Source organism: Triturus cristatus, chromosome 5_2, assembly GCF_964204655.1.
Source record: "Triturus cristatus chromosome 5_2, aTriCri1.1, whole genome shotgun sequence".
Lineage (NCBI taxonomy): Eukaryota > Metazoa > Chordata > Amphibia > Caudata > Salamandridae > Triturus > Triturus cristatus.
This window is the reverse complement of record NC_140588.1, coordinates 195092343-195110236: the sequence shown is the minus strand read 5'-3', so window position 1 is coordinate 195110236 and position 17894 is coordinate 195092343. Positions and strand designations below refer to the sequence as shown.

The 17894-nt window shown below is 45.5% G+C and overlaps 1 protein-coding gene across 6 annotated transcripts in view; it reads left to right on the top strand.

Moving 5' to 3' along the window:
• SYCP2L (synaptonemal complex protein 2 like) overlaps positions 1-17894 on the top strand; it is a 1177754-nt gene that overhangs the window by 660983 nt on the left and 498877 nt on the right. The window lies entirely within an intron of this gene.

Genomic DNA, 17894 nt, shown 5'->3' with positions numbered 1-17894 from the left:
GTAGGCCCTCCACGCCAGTAAATGATACTCCACTGCATGCCACTCCACTGTACGACACAGCACTTCACTCGGCTCCACTCTAAAAGATTTTACTCCACTGTATTCCCCTCAGTTGTATGCCACTCAAATCCAGTCTACGAGACTCCAGTGTACTCAACGACATGCCACTTTCCTGTTCACCACTTCACTCAAGAAGACTCTATTTGACTATATTGAGACTATGCCCCTCTACTCTACCCCGTAACACTATACTGTACATCACTTTGCTCCACTCTACTGTATGACACTCCACTTGACAACACTCCACGACACAGCAGTCTATGCCACTCCACAACCCTCCACTAGAGACTATTTGATCACACTCCATGACACTTCAGTCAACAACACTCCACCGTACCGCACACCAATCTACGATACTCCACTCTACAACACTCCACTGTTCCTTAAGCAACCCACTCCATTCTGAAACACTCTACTCCATGACACTCTACTGCACTGTTCTCTATACTCCTCTGATTTACGGATGCAGTTCTATGGCATGCCACTCTAGAGTACGGGACTTTATGGCACTCCACTCTACTCTGCCACTCTACTGCACTCTCTCCCACTCTATTAACCTCTACTCCCTCCCTCTCTGCCACTCTACACCACTGTACTCCACTCTGCACAACTCCCTCTATGCCACTACATGCTACTTTACTCCACTGTACTCTGACACTACTCTGCCATTCCACTATACTCTACTTTAACACTGTGTACTATATGCCACTCTGACACACCACTCTTCTCCTAGAGATGTCAATCCACTCTACTGTACACTACACTCAAACTACCATTTGAAACACTTTTTTTTATTTAAAAAAATTACAATCCATTGAAATTCAATGAAAACAAGCATTTGCAATGCAATAGGTCTCGCATTTGCGAAAGTTTAAGCTTTTGGCATTGTAAATGACAATGCCTTTTATTTATGTTTTAAAAACCAACATGTAAATAAAAGGCATCGCCATTTACAATTCCAATAGCTCAAACACTCAACTGTGAGACAGGGGCGTAACACAGGCCCCCGCGGGACGGGGGGGCCAAGCTCCAGGGGGCCCCTCTTCCTACCGTGCAGGGAGGCCCCCTCAATTTTTGTTACGCCATTGCTGTGAGACCTCCAGAACTTAAGCATAACATTTTCAACCAACATCAGAGGTTCTAGGCGTGGAACTGAATCAAGCACACATTGACCAGACTAAATGGCCCCTTCTCCTCTTCAAGTGCCTACATGTTAAATCCATCTTGCCGGCCGTCTGGTGTGCTCCACAGATGTTTCAAAACCACAACGCTGTCGCTGGCAGTGACCAACTAAGACAAACGTTGTTACTTAATTTACGATTAATCAAGAAGGTGGTGATAACGTCTACCCTCAAATACATAGGCAAAGAAGGCTGAATGAGAGCAGAGTCCATTGTCACTAATGGAGAAGTTTAAGCAGGTTTGGGTTTTGTGTGGAAAAGTGACCAGTGACCCAGGGTTATGTGAACGGCTCGCTCTCCTTACATATCTTCAGAAATAGCAACCACATCAATCAAATGCGTGACAGGAAGTGAGCGAGCAGACAGCCTCTCGTTGGGCAAGCATGGGAAATTAAAGAGCCTCTCATGCTTCGCTCCTCGATAGCTGCGGCTCCTTGAGGGCACGAGCACCTTTTAATCCAGACGAGATGCTTTGCACGCACTCCCCCGCGAAAAAACAGTGGTGGCCAAGGATGCGCAGCCACGGGACGGAAGTGTGTAATCCAAACCGGAAGTATGAAATGGCTGGCAAATGTGTAAAGCTTGGCAAGGCAGTGTCAGGGCGGTTCTATAGGGCATCAACAAAGAGACAACACAGACACACAACAAAACAGCAATTATATCCCTGGGGCACCTTTTGGTCTAAATAAAAATAAAACCAAAGGTTGCAGCTGGGAATAGAAAAAAAGATCTAATTTGCTTTTTACTGGGCCACCCGTTCTGGGAGAGAGAGGCAATTTGCTTTAGAACTCCACTGACACCGGATTCTAAAGCTAATCAGGGGTTTCAATTCCAAGCAGACAACAACACATTTTTAGGCTTGAAATTATTTCGTTAAAATGATCAAAATTGTCTTTGTTTAAAGGCCTTCAACGTTTCCTAGACACAGCTAAAGTGCACACAACTATGCGTGTAAGCTTGTGTTTTTATTTGCTCTGAAGGACCAACAAGAGTGTCTGACAAGCCCATCAGACATTGTCTGACCAGTCTATATTTAAGTGGCGCGACATTCAATTTAATTTGAAAGGGATTAACCCACTGAAAACAAATGTTAAGGAATTCACAACACTTCATTAAACGGAAGGGATGCAAAGAACCACAGTCCTGTGTTTTTAAATTTTCCATTGCATGCCACACATCAGAAAATCCATTGGGACTATATATCCTCACGGTGAATTGAAACTATTGTGATACCAGTCCAATACCACAAATCTTAATAAATAGGAAAACGTTAGGAAGTAGAAAAAACATGTTAAGCCCATCGTAAACATCACAGACAGACAATATTTGAAACGTTTAAACCTAAGTTAACTATACAGCATTTATATAATTTTCCTCTTTGATTCAAAGGATTTTTTTTTTAGAGGTGTACGAAATGCTATTGATAAAATATTCAAGAAGTTACACACACTGACGCAAAATGCAAATCCGACATTTAACGCTTCCTGGCATCTATTTTGAAATCATGAGCAATTTAGTGCTTCAAAAATTGTTTGGAAAAAATAAATTACCAAGAAAAAATGTCTGTTCGTGTTCTGGTCATAGGCGTCAGACCCATGCTATTATTTTTGCCACAAACTTGGAGTAATTTCGCACTGTGACCTAATGAAATAAATGTGTGAATGTCGCTAAACAAGCATAATGTGGGCCCTGGAGGCTAAAGTCTTAATTTGTCATGCAAGGTATCCAGTGCCGTCTATCTAGGTCGACTAATTCAGGTGGCTAGAAAGTCTGATGCCTAAATTGGATTAGGAAAGTACAAAAACATTTTTTTGTACTCCTAAGACTAAAGAAGTAAAGGCAAAGCATCAGTCCCAATGAGAGCGTGTGAGAGCAATGCTTTTCCATAAGAAGGAAGCATTGCTTCATTCCCAAACCAGTGGTGCGCGCGCACCACAGAGGAGCGGGGGCGAGGGAGCGCGGCAGTAAAGCGAACGCGCGCTAATTATAAACACATGTTTATAATTAAAACCAGATGCCGCTGCTGCACGTAACAGACACCAATAGGCTATGCGCGGTTACATTTCTAAAGGAAGCTGGGACATGCACCCACCTTTCACCAATTGCGTGCTATCGTTTTTAAAAAGACGCACGCAAAAGCCAAGTGCAGCCGACCAAAACAAGCACATGCACGAGCGTGTGGTCAGCTTTCAAAAGCCTCTACATGAAGTCTCGCTGCGCGAGCAGGGCTGTGCACTGCAACGCTAGGCGCGAGACCTAAAACTCGAAGTTAAAGCTTAGTTATAGTTGGAAAAGGTTATTTATCATTTCCATACAAAACAAGCTTAAACATTAGAAATTCTAAATTTGTAGTTATAGCGCAAATTTATAATTTATGCACCACCTTCAAATCACTATAACTTGCACACAGTGTTGTCATCTCGCTAGCGACAGTACATAAACTTTAACTCACCACTCTACCACGCACAGTGTTTTCACAAATGATGAAATTTGAGATGTCATCATTGTTATGAATGCTATGATTTCACATGGTATAAGTGTTGTAATATGGAAGGGTATAAGCAAGGCATCGTAAATATGTGAGTTATAGTTAAAGTAGTGTGACTAGTGAGTTGGCAACACTGTGTACGGAGGTGCACGAGTTATTTGAAGGTGTTGCATAAATTTAAGGTATAACTAGAACTTTAGAATTTAAAATGTTTGTGTAGTTTAAGTTGGGTTTGTATACCAAACATAAATAAAGGTTTCTTACTATAATGTAACTTTAACATTTGTAAAAAAAATAAAAAGTGTGTGTGTGTATATATATATATATATATATATATATATATGTGTGTGTGTATGTATGTATATGTGTGTGTATGTATGTATATGTGTGTGTATGTATGTATATGTGTGTGTATGTATGTATATATGTGTGTATGTATGTATATACACACACATATATTATCTACTGGCGGTCTCCAGTAGATAGTTATAGTTGGGACCTATTTTCCATAGGAAATCCGCAACATTCTATTCCCAATACGTCTGGCGCCGGTTGATGAATCCTCGCGAAATTTACCAAACTTTTGGCCAGCTCCGTTCCGCTCCTACCCAGAAAGTTTCGTGGTGATTCATCAAGCGGGGGCCGAGAAAAAAGGGGGGTCCCAAAACGCGTTTACCCCATGCAATTTCCCATAGGATCCGTTGTCGCAGCTACAGCCCGAACCGCTGAACGGAATGACACCAAATTTGGCAGAGAGGTAGTCCTCGGTTCAGACTCGTGCCATTTGCTTAAATGGTGTAAATCCGTTCAGTAGTTCCTGAGAAAATTAGAGTTAAAAGTACATATACATCTATGGCCGGGGAGGATCCGCGGACCCTACCCGCACCGTGAGCGCACCCTCCCCGAACCAAGCGTGCACCCTCCCGATCGCGCGCTGAATGCGAATTGGCTGTCGAGTGTCTGTCTTCATTCGAAACCAGGAACTGTTGGCGGCCATTTTCTGCCTCGGTAGAAGCGAGGCTGAAGAAGCAAGGGGAATAAGTGTGTTAAACATATAAAGGGGGCAGAGTGGAAATACTCTGACCCTCTAGAGGTGCTTAGGGGGTCCCAGAAGGGCCCCCTGGGGCCCCCTTTTTAAAAACAAAAACAAAACAACGGCCAATGCGCACACGGTGCACGCATCCTATCGCGTTGGGCGCACGGATTCTATCGCGTTGGGTGCGCGGAGCCACGGAATTTTTTTTGAAAAAAGACAAATCATTGGTTGTATGACTACTTTCTACACTGAAAGGTAGGGTGTATATTTCTATTTTTTAAAGGTATGAGTCTTATTGGTTAACAAAAACAGATTGTAAGGAACAATATATATGATAAGCTGATATGTTGAAAAGTCAAGCACACTTGCTGTCTTGTTTAGCAACTTTGTGCGCTGAACTTGTGACCTGTGTTCTCAGTGCAGTGTTCCATGACCTGTTTCTATGGTAACAGGCAGAAGGCAGATTGGGGGAAGGGTTGAAATGTATTTCAGTTGAAAAGGGTTGAAATGTTTAACCAATAGAAATGTGTGTTTGATTTTGAAATTATGTGTGAAGGATTGTGATTTGATGTTTACATGTATATGTGTGGAAAATGAAAGGGAAACTTTTCCATTCTTTGTTTTTGCTGAGAGGTGCACAGTGCAGAGATTCTGTAAAAGAAAATATGGTGAGTGACTGATATACTTCTTAATCTACAAAAGAACTTGAAAGGTGAGTTATTTAATTGTGAGGGGATGTATGTAGACTAATTTGATTTTAATCACACTAATGTATTTCTCCTGCTAAAGTGTAGGGAGTACTTTTTTTCTCTACAATCTTATTGACAGTGTGTGTGCATGTAGAAACCATTCTGTGATGAGCATTTGTGTTTTTCACGTGTTTGCAGACAGATAACTGTGCTGTTTTTATATTTTGGTAGAAGCTGAAACCAGTCATTGTTTATGAATTTGTGAAATGAGTTATGTTTCTATATTAAAATGTAGTACTCCTAGATGAAGAAATGTATTTTGGTATAGTGCAAGGGGTAGTGTTGTTTGTTTAGAATCACACAGTGAGTATGTGTGCATTTGGGAACCACTGTGAGAGAAGCATTTGGTAACGTCGTGTATTTGCTGACAGATAATTGTTTTAAAACCGGTCATGTTATCAAGTTTTAGTAGCATTAGAAGCAAGTCTTTGCTTATGCGTTGATTAAATGAGTCATGCTTTGACACTAATGTGCTGTACTTAAATATGTAGATTGTGTGCAGTACCATTACCTCTTCTAGACTAGTGAATGAGTTTTGGTAAACTACTAGGGATAGTGTTGCTTGTCTAAAATCACACTGAGTCTGTGTACATTTGGGTAAGGATTGTGAGAGAAGCATTTGGTAACATAGTGTATTTGCTGACAGAAAACTGTTCCAAAATCGGTCATGTTGTCAAGTTTTAGTAGCTTTAGAAGCTATTCTTTGCTTATGCATTGATAAAATGAGTCAGGGTTTGACACTAAAGTGCAGTACCATGTACTATTCTCTTCACTGTTCAAGAACTGAAAATTTAAAAGTTTTACCCAGGCACTAACCTAGCAGTAGTCTGATGATTTAGTCAGTTTCCATGTACTCATGTTGTGAACCATACATTACCACATAGATTGCTTCAAATGTCTATGCAGTATGCATGCAGTCTTTTAACCACCTACACACTTGTCTTTCACACCTTCAATACCCCAGTCAGTATTCATACAGTTCCCGCAAACACCCTGTCACTCCACTTACACTCCTCTAGTGTCCCATTCAGCACCATGTACTAATCCATTCACTGCGCCAAAACCCAAACACTTATAAATTCACCCAGGCACTCTCCTTGCTGTACTCTAATCATTCAGTCAGTATCCAAGTATTCATGCAGTGAGCCAGGCCTTATGGCATAGACTGCTTCAAATGCCTATCCACTATGCATACATGCCTCTAACCACCTACACACTTGTCTTTCACACCTTCAATTCCCCAGTCAGTATTCATACACTTCTAGCAAACACCCCGCCACTCACCCAGTGTGTCTCCTTATAGTACTGTAATCAGTCAGTTAGCATGTAGTCTTTTAGTGAGGTAGGCTTTAGGGCATGAACTGCTTCAAAGTAGTATGCACTATGCATGTAGTGTTTTAACGATCGTCACACTTGTGGTTCAGGGCTATAGTTTCTTAGTCAGTTTTTATATAAAATGTGTTTGTACAGTAATGGAATAGTATAAATTTGAAAGTTATTAATATACATTTATTTGTGATTCTTTTTTACAGATACAGAACAGGAGTGTTTCTCATCTGTTTGCACTCTTCTCGTGCAAGATTGTTTGTATGAAGGGTCCTTAGGTGTTTCATCATACTTGCTGTGCCGTACGAGTATTTCTTGTTAGGATCCCCTTGCAACAGAACTCTTTTGCAAATCTTGCACGTGACCAAGGTGGCATTGGTCTTTGTTTGCCCCTCGGGAACAGTAAAAAATTTCCACACCACTGAAGGAAAACGTTGTGGGCGTGGTGCGTCCTCCAAAAATTCATCCTTCGATTCGGTGAATATTTTAAAGTGACAACATTTACAGTTTTTGTAATTTAAACTTATAAAATGTTGTTAGCTGTAAGCATTTTATATAGCTGTGATTTGTATCTTGTGGTATTTTGTTGAGAATAGCATGTTGTTGTTTTTTTAAAAATCTTTGTGATTGCTTTTTTTTTGCCCACTGTTAAGTGAGGAGTATGATTGAAATCACTATTTTTAGTGAAATTTAATATATTCTGAGAACAGCAAAAAAAGGCAAACAAATTACTTTGTGGAAATTATGCTGTGTTGTAAAAAATGGATTAGTACACGTTATATATTTTTTTCCTTTTCTTTCACAGATCCACATTTTAAAATAAGCAATTTATATGAATTTAGATTGGAATGAAAATCTGAAAAAATGTATACCATTTTTTATTCCTATTACAGTGAAGGTAAGTTTAACTAAGTCTCAATATGTAGAATGAGGAGGTCTGCAAGAAGCTACAAAGTTGAAACACGTTTCTAAAAACACTCTGTTTATACCTATGTAGTTTTGAAATCTGACCATAATCAGATATCATGTGACCTGAAAAAAAGAGATTTGAGGGGTTCATAATATTTCCCATTGTACCTATTGAAGGACCGCAATCATTTCAATCATTCTTCTTTGAACATCTTTGCAGAAAAAACTCTGTGCTTACCTTCTATCATTTGCAAGGAATTTTAAAAATGGAAATATGTCACTTTTTGTAACATAGTTATTGTGAAAGATACTCTTTCATATTTACAAAGAGAGGAAAAGGCACTCTGTGCACTTTTTATACTCCATGTAAATACAACCTCATCATGCACACCACTTTGCGTTGAAAGGGTGTTCTATAAGTGTTGTTGTGCATGATTGCACTTAATACTCATAGAACAAGACACATGTCTAGATTTATCAGAAATCATAAATCTCTATATGTGTGTGAATGCTGCACCATTCTAAAATTGGTGTAGGAAAGCACAAGAAGGAGAATTATTTTCATTTCTCCACATTTTTACATCTTCAACAAATGCTAAATTGCTCAGCATACATTGAAGGAGAAAAATGCCTTTACTGATTGTTTTTGTGCAGGAAGGTGTGTCTTCCTGCACAAAAACAAACAGCACATGACACAGATATCCTTGCACTATGGTGCAAGGGTGCCTGTGTCACCACATGGCTGCAGTTTAAGCAGCCGTGCAGAGAGAAGCATAGATTTGCAACATATTTATGTACATAAGTTGCATCCCTGTGCTTCGGAAAGAACTACAGCTCACTGTAGTTAAAGAGGTTACTGTGTGATGCTGCAGCACTCCCTCATAGTTCTGCACTCATACATTCACCATACACTACTAATGCATTCGTTCAGTCAATTACGTACTACACATACATTCATCTAAACTTTCACAGACAAACAAATATAGCTCTTTTTTTAAACCAGGAAAGTTTGTTCTTAGAAGAACTTTTTTTTCTTCTCTTTTGTTTTTTAATTATTTTGTACTTTTTGGAACAATTTTGTTATTTTTTTGTTTTTTTCAAAAGGAAAAAAAGACAACAGGAGGAGCAAAACAGTCAACTTCTGCAAAAAAAAAACCACAAGTTTAGCACTTGTGGTTTTGCTGCGCTCAGCAGATTAGTTCGATTGACTGCTCGCCGTAACATAGCAGTTTGTTGCATTTAATGCAACTAATTTTTAGCTTTCCAAATTCTGGACGTATGTCCGGGTGAGTGCTCTATGGTGATGCTGCAGAAGTGCTTGCCACTGCTGGCTGAGGCTGCTGTCGGAGTCTTCTGCATTCCTGCTTGGCCAGGTTCACGGGATGCAGAGTCTTCAGGTGTTTTAACATACTCGCAGTCCCACAAGAGTACTTTTTTGATGGATCTCCTCTGGAAAGCACTCTTTGACATATTTTACATGTCACTTTAGTTGAATTAGTTTTATTTTGTCCTTCTGGGAAGGTAAAAAATGTCCACACCACAGAGGTGTATCTTTCTGTGCGTGGAGGTTCCACAACAAATTCCTCATCGGACGAATGGTCTGATTCTGATGGTGGCTGCTGTGCAGAACCCATTGTCTTCAGAAAAATTTCAGCTGTGGAAATCTTCCCCAAAAAGTTTCTTCTAGTTCTAAGGTGTGAGATGTTCCTCCAAAGAAGCTCAAAGAAGAATGATTGAAATGGTTGGGGTCTTTCAATAGTTAGAATAGGAAGTGTAATGAACTAATCAAATCTCTTTTTTTGCAGGTCACATGGGATCCGCGCACCCTGCGCATATGCAGCACGCACCCAGCGCGCATCCGCCAAATTTAATTAAAAAAAATTATAGGATTAGATGTAAAAATATATTAGTTTTAAGAATAGTTTAGAGTTCAATTAATATTCACATGAAATACATATATATATATATTTTTTAAATATTAAATATTTCGCGGGATTCGCACACCTACCGCATCATAGACGCAGATGACGCATCGCAGAAGCGCGTAGACGTCGCATTACATACATCGAAAGTGTCGCGTATAGGCTAGGAGTCGCGTACCTGTCGCATTGCGATCGCGCACTAAACATGTACCCAACGCATACCATGTGCGGATGCTAAAGCGTAGGGATCGAGAACGGTGCGCATAGCGTGCGCGGATCCAAAAACATGGAAAAAATATATATAAAATAAAGTTTTGAACATATAGTTTAAGAAATATTTTTAAAAATATAAAAAAATGTTTGAAAACCCCAATAAAAACAAATATTTTTTAATTTTTAAAAGAATTAATTGAAAAAATAAGTTAATAAAATGGTGATAAAATAGTATTTCAAAAAAACATAATTAATGAAATTGACACACTGAAATTGAAAAATATAGAAATCCAATGAAAATCATTAAACATGATATCTTTAGAGATAAGTTATAGATAGGAATTAGCATTTACAAAACCTTTGTAATTCACTTAAAAAACGAAAGGTTTCAGGGGCGTTAGGTTTCAGGGACGTTATAGTTAGGAATTGGCATTTAAAAAACCTTAGAAATTCACTGAAAAAACCATAGGTTTCAGGGGCGTTATAGTTAGCTGGACATTTCCCTCGTAGAAAACTCTAGAAATTCCCCCGTTATAGTTAGTTCAGCTAATTATAACTCGCGCCCCCGCAATGCACTGCTGATGACGTCACATATTACATCACTCATGACATGGTCAGTGACATCACTGATGACATCTGAAATCACAATTGAAATGCTGTTACCCTGTCCCATTTTGTATGCCTAAATACCACCCTCCCCACCCCCAGGCCTCCAACAAGCTAGACTATTGTAGAACACACCTGTGTGGGCAAAATGATGGGGAATCTGTTGCCTGTAACACTATCCATTTTCCTATGCCCCTCTGGTCTCTTTTAGATCTACACAGTCAGATTTGCACCCCGATCTATGTGTAACCACATCCTGCCATAACAGTCCCCCTCCCCTTTTTGTGCCCAATAATTCCGATACCCTGAACGCCCCGAAAAACATCCAAACCATCAACTTAGAAAACAGACATGCCTCAAACTTGTCTCTACACGTCTCTGGCAGTACAGCCAGAACTCGTCTCAGCAGACACCAGGACAGAGGTTTCCGACCTTTCTGCCCCGAGCCCTGCTCCCTCGCCCAGCCCTCTAAAATTCTTGTCCCCAATTCCCCTTGAGGGTAGCCCCATAGCAGCTTACCCATGAAAGCGATCCCAGCTAACTTCCCGGTGATTGTGACCCTTGACAAACCTTTGTCAATGTCAGTGAGGACAAGTATGAATTGAATGACCTCCTCCACCCTCTGCCAACCCTTGGCACACCAGTGGGCACCCGACCGCAGGAACTCATCCCAGGCTAAACTGTATGCCACCCTGGTGGATTCTGCTAGTGACCCTACCACCAGTTGTAACATCCTACATTGCCTACGTACCACAGGTGTTGTGACATTGGTGTCATGCTCCTGTCGGCATCCTTGGATGACCCACGGGACCCCCCCCCTCCTGTGAACGAGACAATGCATCCGCCATGTTATTGTCCACACCTGGAACATGTAATGCCCTGAAAGCAATGTCATGCTCAAGCAGCCCAACACAAATACTCTGAGCACTTTTAACACCTGCTCATCCCTTGCAGACTGATGGGTCACTAGTTCTACTACTGCCATGTTATCCACCCGAAACAGAACTTTTTTATGAGCTAATTCTTCCCCCCCACAGAGTTACCGCTACAACTAAGGGGAAGAATTCCAAGAAGGCTATGCTTGTGCCCCCCTTCCCTCCACGGTGTAGGCCATTGTTCTGCGCACCACCTACCCTGTCAAAATCATCCAAAGCCTAAACTGCCTGATGCATCTGAGACTATCTGTACGTCCCATGTTAAATCGTCCTCCCTTGCAAATGGAATCCCATTAAATGATTGCAAAAATGTGGTCCACTTCCCTAAGTCCTCTTTCCCTCCAGCTGACAACCAGACATGATGATGAGGTAAATGGTGCCCGACAATGCTCGCCCCAGTCTCCTACAGAATGTCATTCCTGCTCTCACCACTCTACATGCAAAGTTTAGGTGACCTAAAAGGATCTGCATTTTTGTTAGACGGCGACCTCAGAGGAGCCCGGAAAGGGGTCCTGACTTCCCTGAGTCCCACCCGTGTAGTATTGTAGCCGGGCACTGGCGAGAGATTCCCCAGGGGGGAGGAATCTCGCAACTAGGATCGTACTTCTGGCACCCTACGACACAGAGAGACCACACTGGGTTTTCTCAGAACAAGTTTTATCAAATAGGTATCACTGCAAATATGTACAAGGTGAGCACGGGCTCAAGAGTCTCGGAAAGGTAGGGGGTAGCGGGACTGTCTCTGGTAACGGTTCAAAGCAGGGACGTATCCGGCGCACAGCTCACAATCCTCGAGCTGGGGGATATGTGGTCGGAGTCGGGGTCCGGCGGGACCGTGAGAGTCTGGGGAAGCCGCGAGTCACTCAGCGGGCGCAGGTACAGGTTCGGAGGTCTTTACGATCTTCAAGGAGCCGCGAGTCACTCAGCAGGGCTCAGGTACAAGTTCGGAGGTCTTACGATCTTCAGGGAGCCGCGAGTCACTCAGCAGGGCTCAGGTACAAGTTCGGAGGTCTTACGATCTTCAGGGAGCCGCGAGTCACTCAGCAGGGCTCAGGTACAAGTTCGGAGGTCTTACGATCTTCAGGGAGCCGCGAGTCACTCAGCAGGGCTCAGGTAGGTTCAAGTTCCAGGGGCCGCGACCACGTCAGCAGGCTCTCGTTGTTCCAGCGTCGAATCTGCCGGACAGCCTCAGAGCACCCCTTGTTATAGGTCGACCCCGCTTTGATGTCCGGAGTCTGCGCAGGCAGGGGTCTTGTCACCTGGGGGCCGCTTGTCGGGGTTTCCTGCTATTGTCTGTTTGATCCTTTCAGGGCCGGGTCGGGAGGAGTCCCAGACACCCAGCAGGCACGGAGCCAGCCCGCAGGGAGGCCGGAGGGCCGATCGAAACCCATCGTCCCAGGGGAGTTCAGAGGTGCGATAGAAACTGCTCCTCCCTCTCTCATCCCCTGGAAGCGGAATGTCCTCCAGCCGGAGTGGCGCCTCGAGGCCCGGGTCGCGCTGGAGCCGGGCGGCCATCTTGTTGCAGGGAGTGGGCACGCGGGCCCGGGGTGGCCGAAAGGAGAGAGGCCATGGACGGGGATGTCCGGGGTGGGTGCAGGTGTCCTGGTGGGAAAGGTCGGTTGGGCCGCGTGCTTGGGCTGCAGGCACCAGGTTTCGGTGGTGCGGGGGCACGGAGGGCCATTCTACGAGGCCGGGTCCAACAATTTTCTTCACTTTTACTTTTTCCTGTGACATGCTCTGCAATAATTGCAGCATCTTCACTTTTTTGTCCTCTAGCAAGCGCGCCCGCATTGCCCTAGAATCTATCTCGATTCCCAAGAAAGACAGTGCTGTGCTGTGTCACGTTGTCTTCTATGGCGCCAGAGGCACCCCAAGCTCCCCCATCAGCTCTTGGAAACTTTCCAGCGCCATCTGCCTGTCGCAAAGTCTCAGGAGAGGAGGAGGGAATGGAATGGACCCTCGGTGACTATGCCTTTCCACCCCAACTGCAGGACGCAGGCGGCCCCTTTAATGTGGCCTGGCTCGCCTCGGAGGCAGGGACGCCTCCTCTGACGTCACCCTCAGCGCACCAATCTGCTGCAACGAGTCCCCGTAAGGAGGAAGCCAGCGAGGAGAACAGCGCAAAAGCCCACGGAGGAGAAGGAGCCGGAGAGCGAGCAGGGAAGGAGACGGAGAGCGAGATATTTGACGGAGGACGTGTCGTGGAGATCGGAAGCGGAGGAGAAGGCAACAAGGGAGCCGAAGTGCCAGGAGGCCAACTACACGGCGTCTCGCCCCGCCACGCGCCCGGAGGAGCGTGGCTGGGAAAGGTACAGGACCGGATCCTGGGCTTACTTACACCACGGGGAGGGAGCTAGTGGGTTGTATCGGGGAGGCCACGGGGTTGTTCTTTGGGCTGATTGGGGTGATCTGCACACTCACAGCCTCCCTGTTTCCCAGCAGTAGTTTGCTGGTGACGGACCCTGGTGACTCCTCATTCCCTTTTCCCCCCCTCAATCCCTATCAGACCCCGAGAACAGAAAGACTAAAATCTGGTCTCTCTTCCTTTTATGCCCGTCGGAGCAACACCGTCAGACCAAGAACTCCAGGGAAGGAGGGACAGACGACTTCCGTATCAGCAGAAGAGGAGAGCGAGACCTAGTTCCACTTATAAAGTGTATTGGGCTTGAACATTAAAGAACCCCCAAACCTCAATACGGTTTAGCGTCTCTCATTGTAATCACGGGGTCACACCCAACCATCACACTTCCATTCCGCGGAACCGGGAGAACCCACGAACCAAAAAAAAATCATCCAGGTAATGCGTCACCAGTTGATGCCCTATGCGCCGTGAAAATAGCCACTGTAAAAATGTGCTGAAGCATTCAAACAACGCACACGAAATCGAGCTCCCCATCTGCAGTGCTTTGTCCACGTACCATTTCCCTTCAAAATAAATACCCAGAAGATTCCAATCATCTGGATGGATTGGAAGCAACCTAAAGGCCGACTTTGTCGCATTTTGCCATTGGTGCGGCTGCGCCCGCAGTCACTACCAGTGACATTGCCACGTCAACCGATTGGTAAGACAACATGGCTGCCTGCTCCACGATAGTCATTCACTGACGACCCCTCTAGCCACGCCAAATGATGGACCAGTCTATATTGTCCTGGCTCCTTTTTTGGCACTACCCCAATGGGGGTAATGATCGTCTCCATGGTCCAGTCATTAAAAGGTCCTGCCATCCTACCCTCCCTCACTTCCTTCTCCAGCTTGTCCCGCACTATCAGTTTGTGCTCAGAGGCTGAATGCAAATTCTCCCCCCATCTCCTATGTCTTGGACCCGTGTACCCCAAACTAAACCCCATCTGAAACCATCCCTCAAAACCTTTGCTGCTCCCTGATCTGTGTATCCCCTCAGCCCTGCTTCTATTTTCTCTCAATTAACCTTAGTACGAACATTTTGGCCCAGGTCCTTGAGGTCCCTCACCCCCCCCCCCCCCCCCCCGCTGTCCTGTAAATTGCTGCTGATGTCCCCCCAGTATTTACTTCCCCTTCTTGTCTTGCTGGCTTCCTTGATGAGAGCCGCCTGCCACCCAGAAACAGTTAACCAATGCATGCCGTCCAATGCACTTAGAGCATTCGTAGCAGAACTTACAGAACGTGCGGGTACACAGTCCCTTGTTGAAATCCCAGCAGGCTCCCCCTGTTCCCGACTGGCTCTTCCCTGTGACTTCCACCCCTCCCTGGGTGGGCTTCCCCTGAAAGGGCCGGTAGACTATCAGCAGTCCGCTAGCTGTAAATATGGTTTTACCCCCTTTTGCCGCTCCCATTGTATGCTGCCACAAGTCTGTGTCCAGCTCCCCCCATTTTGTCCCGGGGTCCCACGCTAAGCGCGCTATAAAAGTGTGTGGTCTGGTGTGCTGATTTCCTGCCAAACCCCTACCTGATCACCCTCCTTTTCTTATCCTGCCGCTTCACTTCCCAGACCTGTGTCCCGTCCCCCACCCCTTCCTTTTGACCCCCCGACTTCCACCCCCCTTTATCTTCCTCCTCACTCCACTCCAACATGGCCGCGATAGCTGCGAATGCAGGACACTGAACTAATCCTCGCTTACTTTTCCCCTGCGTCCCCACCTCATGCTCATCTCCCTGTCCTGACCCTCCTAAACCCCCTTTTACATGACCACTGCTCCTCCCTTTCCTCGCAGTGAACCACCCCTGGCCATGTAGGCATCTATTTGCCCACCCTGTCTAGCCCCCTCACCTCCTCATTCCAAGACCTGAAGATGCGTAGGCCCTGCTGGTTTCAGCTCTTCTGGAATGTCATCCTCCTCCCATTCCACCTGCCCATTAACTCCTGAGACCCCCCCCACCCCAACTGGCCCCAGTCCCTGTCCCAGGAGCCCTCACCCAAACCTTCCCCCATCACTCCCCATACCCCCAGGGCCTGTACTTCCATTGGGGGCTCCTCCCGTCCACTTCCCCCCATCTGTTCCCCTTGCGTCCTCAGTAACCCCCACCCCCCTTTCATCCCTTGCTGGTCCTCTGCGCGAGCAAAGTGCTCATATTCGCGCAGAGGCCTATCCTGCCTGTTCCACCCCACTAGCCGTGCCTCCGCTGAAGCACGCGCACCTGCACCGCTGCTGCCGGCGGCCCCCGACTGGCACTCCTCATTCCCTGGGGCCGCCGCAACCTTTCTTCCAGGTTGAGCCTCCCCTCCCCTCGGCGGTGGATAACCCCTCCTCTTCCCACTCTCCCCGAGGCCTCATTACTGGCCCACGCATCCACTAGCTCGGCCGCCTTCGGGCCGCTCTACTGACCTGCGAGTGGCCTCGCTCACTCACCGCGCGGACTATCCGCCTTGTAGGTGCTGTGCATGCCGTGACTACGGTAGCCACACCAGCCGAAGCTCGCCATGGTGGCCACGACGTGCCTCCGGCCTCTGCCACGACAAGGTCCACCCTTCGGGCCTCGCTCAGGAGCCGCAGTGCTTACAGAACCTGCTAATCTTCCATGATCTTCTACATTCTTGCACTACTGCTATTTAACCTACCCAACTAACTACAAATAATACTTTGAGAAAAAAAAATCCTATGCTACAACACCGCTCCCAACCACCATGTCACCAAACCTAAAATGGTGGTTGGCAGCCCAATGTGCACAACCCTTATAACTTGGGCTACTTTGGGCTATGTAAAAACCATCCCAACTGGGCTTCTAAGGAACAAAATGGCGGGCCACCCGGCCTGCCCCCACATCTCCCTATCTGCCCGAGGGCATACCCCCCTCCAGGTGGCTGCCCCCAAACCCCCATTCTCAATCAAGTGGCAACGCTTCTTCATTCCTCCTCCTTCAGCCATTCCCTGCTCTGCCCCACCCCCTCCCTCACTCCCAAAACCCCCCGCACAGGTCCTGCAGGCACCTACAATGTACGGGCTCACAGCAGCAGCATTTGTATTTTTAAAAAGTAGTGTGTGTTAAAGCATTTCCATTCGCTGCTCTGCCCGACCCCTCTCTCGCTCCCAACACCCCCATGCATAGGTTCTGCAGGCTCCTACAAGGTACGGGCTTCGCAGCTGCAGCATTTGTATTTTCAAATGAGTAGCATGTGCAGGCATTTGCAGTTTGTAAATGCTCTGTCACTACAGGTAAATAAATATTTGAGTGCGTGGACTTCAGTATGTGAACTGCCAGAGCCACGAAGAAATGCTTTCAGATTCTTCCTGAATCAACCTGTAGGTGTCACTAGAACTGGCATCGAGTGTTGGGCGGGTGACATGGTGAAAAGGCAACGAGAGACTTGAGCAAAGCTGTCCTTTTAGACAAGTGCTATTTAACTCATGGGACGAAGTGCTCAATGCAGGCAGCGTGCAATCAAAAGGCAAGCAAACAAATTGCATTGCCATCCATGCCTGCAGAGAGAACGGCCACTTCAGGGCTAGTCTGTTTAAGAATGCTGTGTTAACCAAGAGGGTGGGAGCTGGACATGAGGTAAATACAGCACTGGAATTAAGGAGCAAGCGAATCGCCTACCACAGAATTCAGTCTGCCACCCCTGCACTCTTGAGTCTTCTTTTCACTGGCTCTTCCTTATCTTGTTTAGCCTGTCAGAGTGACTGGACTGTTTGGAAAACGTTTTACTTCCTTTAAATCTACTCCAGTGCTGCAACCAGCATATCAACCGTGGACACAAGGTAGCCTGATCGCCTTACTCCTGATTATTTTATACTCTGAACCTATCCAAGGAGATAAATTGGTTCCTTGCAAAGAGCTTGTTGTTTCTACTTACATTTCACATGCTTTACTTAATCTTGCATTAAAAAGCACTTTTGCTTTTTTACAAGGATTTTGTCACCTTTTTTTTCTGGCAACATATCACTCTTGTCTCCCCTCCTTCATAACCGATTTTCAGGTTCTCCCGCACCACAGTAATACAAATGGCAATAGCGCTATGCAAATATGATTACTCCAGTAAAAATAAAGACA